Source organism: Diachasma alloeum, unplaced genomic scaffold (assembly GCF_001412515.2).
Source record: "Diachasma alloeum isolate Michigan unplaced genomic scaffold, Dall2.0 Dall_scaffold_00181, whole genome shotgun sequence".
Classification (NCBI taxonomy): Eukaryota; Metazoa; Arthropoda; class Insecta; order Hymenoptera; family Braconidae; genus Diachasma; species Diachasma alloeum.
In genome coordinates, this window is record NW_021680347.1 from 1,442,359 (window position 1) to 1,450,286 (window position 7,928).

Here is a 7,928-nt window from a genome sequence, read left to right on the forward strand (position 1 = left end):
AATTAGAGGCCGTCCGCATGATTACGAGTTTTAGACTTGAAATTTTTCGCTCTTGTAGAACGTATTAAAAGATGCTAAGAAAAAAAAATTAAAATATAGTTTTTGATCGGAAATTTTCTAAATTTTCCAAAAATGATGTTCATTTTCTCCCTCCACCCCTCCTCCATCGTGAAAATCGAAAAAGAAACCTCTAAACGTCATTTTTGGCAAATTCGCCATTTTTTTTTCAAATCTGATATTTTATCTCAAAAATTCAGAGAATTTCCGATCAAAATCATATTTGAAACTTGTTCGCTCCTATGATGCTCATCTGCAGAAAAATGATTCTAAAAAAGCGAATATTCGAAAAATAATAATATTGTAGGAAGAAGACGATATTTCCATAGAAGATGATGATATTATAGAAAATAGAGAATGTTTCCATGAAATATGGTCTTGGTTCTATGATATTCATCATTTTTCGAATATTCATTTTTTTGTCTGTTATTTTTCTTTACTTGAGCATTATAGAAGCGAACAAGTTTCAAATATGATTTTGATCGGAAATTTTCTAAATTAAAAAAAAAACATATTAGATTTTAAAAAAATGGCGAATTTGCCAAAAATGACGTTTAAAGGTTTCTTTTTCGATTTTCACGATGGAGGAGGGGTGGGGGGAGAAAATGAACATCATTTCCGGAAAATTCCGAAAATTTCCGATCAAAAACTATGTTTTGATTTTTTTTCTAAGCATTTCTATGAACGTTCAATTCGATTGAACAATTTTCGCGTAAAATCGTTAAACCTTGCGCAGCCCCTCCAATTAAAAGACGGGACCTTTCCTAGTCGAGAAATCTTTTTTTCTATACACAAGTAGTACAAAGAAGCAAAAAAAAAAAGTATCGAAAATTTTGAGGCCAGATTTCCGCCGATATTTGGCGGAATGGCCCATATATAATATCGACGCTGCCTGCGTAGTCAGCTGTTGTCAACATTGTATTTCTCGTCTGTTGTTTACGCTGAATATTCCGTGATGCCGTACCGATGTAAAATTCCCAATTGTGCAAAAGAATCGAATCACACTTTTTTTTTCTTCTCCCAATCTATTGATTCAGTCCAATGACACGCACATTTTAATTACTCATTACGACAGCAGAGGACTGCGGTTTCCCCTCTGTCACATAGACGTATCCACGTAAAATCACTGCTGTACAAAGCTACAGCTACCTCAAATTTTTCTTTTTTTTTAAATAAAAAACTTTGTAATTACACTGAATTTGTTGTAAACAATTGACGGCTATAGGGAAATTATCGGTGTGAAACGTGTCACATCATCCTGAATACTGCACTCTGATTGGTGAAATCAGAATTGGGGAAATTATCGTATGTAACCCCATAAGAGCTTCAGAATTATCAGGTATTTTCCGATAGGTTCGTTGCAAACAAACGAATGAGTTAAGTTTTTCAGTTTATAAAAAAGCGCAAGTGATTTTTCTTAGAAAACTTGAGGAGTTTTCTATGTATGTAGGGAACTTGGGGAAAAAACCTGATTAATTTTGAAGCTCGAGTGGTATTCGGAAGAGAATTTTTCCATCCAAATTTCGGGCAAAAGAATTGCATTATGAGATCAAATCCATCTGTCAGTTCCAACGAGGGGCTCACAATGAATAAAAAAAACAAAAGGCTGACTCGACCAGGAAATCTTGTGTTTTTCATATAGATATATATATATATGAACGTGAAAAATTACCAGTGGAAATATAAAAAATTATCAGTAGTAATACCACGAGACCTCCAAAATTATCGGATATTCCCCGATAGTTTTGTTGCGTAGCAACGAGAGGGAGAAGTGTTGCAGATTAAAATCACGAGCGCGCAGCGCGAGGGATTTTTGTGCAAAACTTATCCCGATCGTTGATACGCAGGAAAACATGAGGGAAATGTCCGATTGATTTTGGAGGTCGAGCGGTATTCGACGGATTATTTTTCGTAATCGGATCCTTCCCAAATCGACTCATTTTGACTTTCTTGATGACTTTCTTTCACTCCACAGGATAATATTTGACAGTTATTTGGTTAGAGAAACAATTGCAGAGCTAGAGGGAAATTATCAAAAGCTAGGGGGAAATAATTGCTGTAATTTGAATTGGGAAGTACTTCATGTTATTGAATACTGAACTCTGATTGGCCCAGGGTAGGCCAGATCCGATTACCAAAAATAATCAGTTGAATATCCTGTTGACTATATAAAATAACAGTCGAATAATGCAATTCCATTGGCTAAAATTTGGATGGGAAAAATTCTCCATAAGAATTGATAGAAACCAAGAAAATTCTCGTAAATATATTCTTGAATTTCAATTAATCGACAATTTAGCGTAATTTGGTTCTGAATATTCATGTTTTAATTTAAGATTCGAGTAAGGTTGGCGAATTCCCGTCTTCCTGTTGCTCAACAATTTCGTATTTTCTCGAATTTCTAATGAAACTGGAAATTGCATTTTTTTCTCTAAATCGAATTCCGTTTCACTCTCTTGAAAATGACTATAGTCAACTACCCATGAAATTGCATTTTGTTTCTAATGGTGTGTTCAACTAGAAAAGGATTTGAGCGAATAAAAAAGGCCTACTCGGATATTTTCAAGTTAGTCCTTTGATCGTATGAGATTTATCCATTCGATCATTTTTCAGTTTTCGTTCTTATCAGTTCTGTTGTTTTCATATCGACTTATTGTCCCTCCTTATTTCTCTAATAGTTTCTTTCTACCTGGCCAACTGAGTTCTATTGCCTTCTTTCGAATCTCTTTGCACTACATACAACCCTATACCTCACGTCAGTATGTTCCCTCGAGTATAGCCACGCCACATCCTCTAGCGCCTGGCTTTGTAATGGAAATTGAGTGAGGTCGATGTGGGATTCGTCGACGCCAAGCTTCGTGGTACCGCACCAGAGTAAACGCAATTTTCTTCCCGTAGGTTACGCCAACCTCGATATATACCATTGATGTGTTCTCTCATCAAGCACCTATGACGTCAGCTATAAGCCCGGTAGTTTTATAGCATGTGTTAATGCCGAGGTTAATGCTTGTTTCTCCTTTCGTCTCTGCTTGTTTGTCAATGTATTTTGTTCTGCTTCAGGTTGACCTATTTCCCTGTGACAATATTTGCATGTTCTATATTTTGTTATGAAAGTTTAATGCAATCGCATCGATATGCATTTACGTGCATAAGGTAGCATGAATATTGATGATTCAATGTATTTTGGGATTAACGAGTTTGAAAAGAATTTCTCTATACTTTTCCTGTGCACGTACCATCGGCTTGGAGAGTATGGGGATCGGGGCTAAATTTCGGCGGCTTCATGTCTTCAGTTACAATAAGGACCATTTATGTCATCGACTCTTGGATTGTTCGATGGGTCTACGATATGTATGTAATAGAGACCAAGGAAAAATTGCACAGAAAATTGTCAAAATTACAGACAGGAAAAGTTTTATTGAAAATTACCGTCAAAGTAGCTCTATCCTTACTATAAATGTTAAAATTATTAAAAACTCCAAAGAATTTCTAGAAAAGTCGATCAGATCCGGAATTATATGTTTTTTTCTCTCAATGTAATGACCGTTTTGGTTTTTTAAAAGAAAAATTTGGGAAAATAAGGGTTTAAACTACCGATTTATGTGAAATCAACATTTCTACACTGATTCATTTATTATAAACAAGGTTCCTTAACTATCAACAAATGGTAGAGTTGAATATGATCAAACGCCTATTTATTGATGGTTAACGAATGGCTTAGTTAAAAAGTGTAAGTCACATCAAACAAGGCGCTTCAAATGTGCATTTGTTAACTATTAACGAATGGTAGAGTTGAATATGACCAAATGGATATTCGTGAATAGTTAACGAATGGTTCACTTGAATGGTGAAAGTCAAGTCAAACAAGGCTTCTCAAATATACGTTCGTTAAGTATTAACGAATGAACATTTGGTGAGACCGAATAGACCCTAACCACCAACAAAAATCCATTCGTTAACAATAACTAATCCGTTCTATCAGTGTACAAGTCAATTTTGACTATTGACAAGCTTTCAATAAATATCTCAGAGTCTAAGGGAGATAGCAAAATTTTTGTTATAACCTTTTTTGTAGACCCGTTTGAGAGCTACAACAAATGTAATTACGAAAATTTCGCTATCTCCCTTAGATTCGGAAATATTTCTCAAAAACTCAACTGGGAGATGAGTCGACTTAAACCGTTTTACCACTTCGCTACTGAGTTGTATGTGATGCTCAATTTTCAAGGCGAGTTTGAAAATTCAAGCTTTCGTTGAAAAATCAATGTTTGTTTAACATGAAAAACCCAATTTTCTTGAATTTTCAAGATGAATGAGAAATTCCGTGAACCGTTTCATTTGAAATTGAATTCAAAATCACAGCATCGCAAATTCAGATGACGCTGTGACGGAAATTTCACGAAATTTCTGACAGTGTAGAAGAATGGTCAATTTTCAAATAGGTATTTATTGTTTTCATGATTTTTCTAATGTACTTCCAATGTTTCGATATGCCCGGTGGCCTGGCGTAGTGGTTAAGGCCGTTGCCTCACAACGGATAGGTTCCAGGTTCGATTCCTGGCCGGGTAGAATGGTGAGATCTAACCATTTTTAAAGTCTTGATCAATCGCCATATAGTCTCATCAGACTCGAAGCGATATAAAATAAGCATAAAAAAAAAATGTTTCGATATGTAATATATTCACGATCTAACGCGGAACGATTAGCGATAAATGAGAATTTATTCGAGTTCCATGAGGCGCAAATATTCTGAGATTTAACCCATTGGAAATAATTTATTTCTCTTAAGTAAATATTGTCTACATATTGGGAAATAACTGGAAGGAAATTGTAAGTTTCCGGAATATTTCCGGAAAAATCTTAAATTTTCAATTACGAAATTCCTTGAAATTTCAGTGGAGCTATGATGTGATAACAATTTACGAGAAGGGTACCGGAAATTTCAGCCAAAAATTTTCAACAGTCCAATCCACAAGACCTTATCCAACATTCAAGAGAAAAAAAACGCTGTGCAGGGGTTGGTATTTGTTATGCCGACAATAGGTGATGCAATGCATTGAGAGTAAAAAAGCTGCATTGAGCATCATCAATATTCAATGAATTTGAATGACATTTTATAGAATAATCCTCAGGCAATTTATTTGTTGAGGACTGTCCATTTTTCCTCTTTTTTTCACGTATTACCATTTGAGTAACACATGCAGAACGAATGCACGCCCTAATATTTTCTCGAAAATAAAAAAAATACACAAGCGAGGTAATTTGAGAAAGGAAAGTTCCTAATTTACAACCCCTTTGATAATATACAGCGTCGGTTCGTTAGTGAGATATTTGCATAATTTTCTCGCCTCACCCTTTTTACAATTATGGCAGGAGGCGAAAAAGGGGTGTTTAACCTAAGAACACGAGGGTAGGAAAGGGACTAGGTGCAGTTAAAAAATACCGGGCCACTTATGTCTATGGTAATTTTATCTCCTCACCGAAACTAATCTCGATACTAAATCAAAAAACCCAGAAACTAAATAATAATTAGTGTCAATTACTGCCTCGTGTTTCACCATCTGACAATCAGTGTTGAATAATACCTGTCAAATTAGTCATTTGAATTTACATAACGTGATATTAAAACTTTAAAAGACACGTTGCGACTAAGATAACAAAAAGGCAAACTGATCTCTGAAATGACACGCGAATGCAATTTCACAAATAAATCAGAAAGGAAAAATAAAGAGCACTCGAGTGTGGCAGCAATCTCTGTTATTGCGTTTCTCTAGAAAGCCAGGTAACTTCCTCTTCAACATTGCGAATCCTCTCATATTCTTCTGTGCTGCGCTCAGCTGAAGATAATCTTATTAACTTATCTCTCCCAATGTGTGTTTACGTTGAATCTCTTCTCGGAATGTCTCCGGTAATCTTGAGATGACAATAAGAATCGTCGTTTTTCGTTGTACGTGGGTGGTAAGTGTCACTTTTGTTTTAATCTAGCTCCTTAACTCGGCAACATTTCTATGAGAAACATGGAGAATTTCCATGAAAAACCGACATTTTGTCGCAAATGATTGTTCCTTCTACCTTTAAAGCTGACTCTAAAGGCAATAAAACAACTCTCTGAAGTGGCAATAACAAGAATAAATTGAATAAATGAAACTAGATGCTAGGGTGCAATTGTCAGGGGTGGATACAATTGGATGTGATCCATTGTGCGGTGAACCAAAAACTTCGCGATGCATTTTTCCTGCTTGTATTTTCATTTTAGTCATCCACTGTACTTACCTACATTGTATTACGGCTAAAAAACCGACGACTCGCTTGATCAATGTCGATCAAAATCCATTCAAGGTTAAGTTAAGTGAAAGCTCCGGGATTGTGCCATTAAGCAAATTACTTGCATTATCGATTTGCAAGAGACCGTGAATCACAATGTCACTGTTAGCAAATTACCGTGGGGGCAACAGTTTTCGAATGGGACTCAAATAGTCGAATTTGGAGCACCCACAGCAAAAACGAATGTCTGAATTTCACACATTTTTCAGACACTAAAAAACGTCTGAGTACAATGAAAACGTGTTTGAATTTCAGACGAACTGGTGGCCAAACATCTTAATTCATGTTTGAAATTCAAACAAATTTTCAATTTATTCAGACGTTTTTTAGTGTCCAAAAAATATCTACAAAAAGTGTGTGAAATTCAGACATTTCACAGCAAAAACGAATGCCTGCTGCGTAATTTCATATGCGTTTTTTCTGTGTTTTTCCACAGTAAAATCGAATGTCTGAATTTTAGACAACTTTTATAGACATTTTTCAGACATTAAAAAACGTCTAAATAAACTGAATATTTGTTTGCATTTCAAACATGAATTAAGATGTTTGGCCACCAGTTAGTCTGAAATTCAAACAGGTTTTCATTTTATTCAGACGTTTTTTAGTGTCTGAAAAATGTTTACAAAAGGTGTGTGAAATTCAGACATTCGTTTTTGCTGTGTAAACGTGGGGATTTTCAGCGAGCCGAGTTTTCAGAAAATTTTAATAATTCATTGGTGTAAGACTGGACCGAAAAAAAGATGTCGATATGTTCCATATATTTGAAAGTAGGAATACAAATTTTTATGGATTTTTCCTTCACAATTTTTTTTTGTAAAAAGAAAAAATCAAAAACGGTGGGGATTCTCTCACTATGCTACCACTTAAGGGTTAATTATTAGCATTGTAGTTAAAAACTTTCGAAATGTTTGACGACTAATTTATGTGGAATTCCTATATATGTTATTAATGACAGAGGTGGATGTATGAGGATGTTTTCACAGCAAAAACGAATGTCTGAATTTCACACACCTTTTGGAGACATTTTTCAGGCACTAAAAAACGTCTAAATAAAATGAAAATTTGTCTGAATTTCAGACGAATACATACCTAATCATCTTAATTCTCGTTTGAAATTCAGACAGATTTTCAATTTATTCAGACGTTTCTTAGTTTCTGAAAAATGTCCACAAAAGGTATGTGAAATTCATTTCAAATTCAAATCAGACATTTGCTTTTGCTGTGTTGAAAGCACTATTGCTTCCTATTTTTTTCTGTGTTAAACAAAATTTCCCGCTGTGCGACGTTGCCGGAAACTGAATAAACGTACCCGGGCAGTGTAGAGCAAATTTGACAACGCTTATAAGCCTGAATTACGCCTCGGCGAATCCGTGTCGAGGTGACCAGAAGTCGTCAGTTTGCATATGGTGACCAAACTAGGTTAATTGAATTTGTCCTAAAATATAATTTATTTTCGTAATGCCTTTATCAAAATTTGAGAAATCTATTTTTTTTATCTTCACATGAAACGATTATAAATTATTCATCACTTCAATGAACACAAGAAA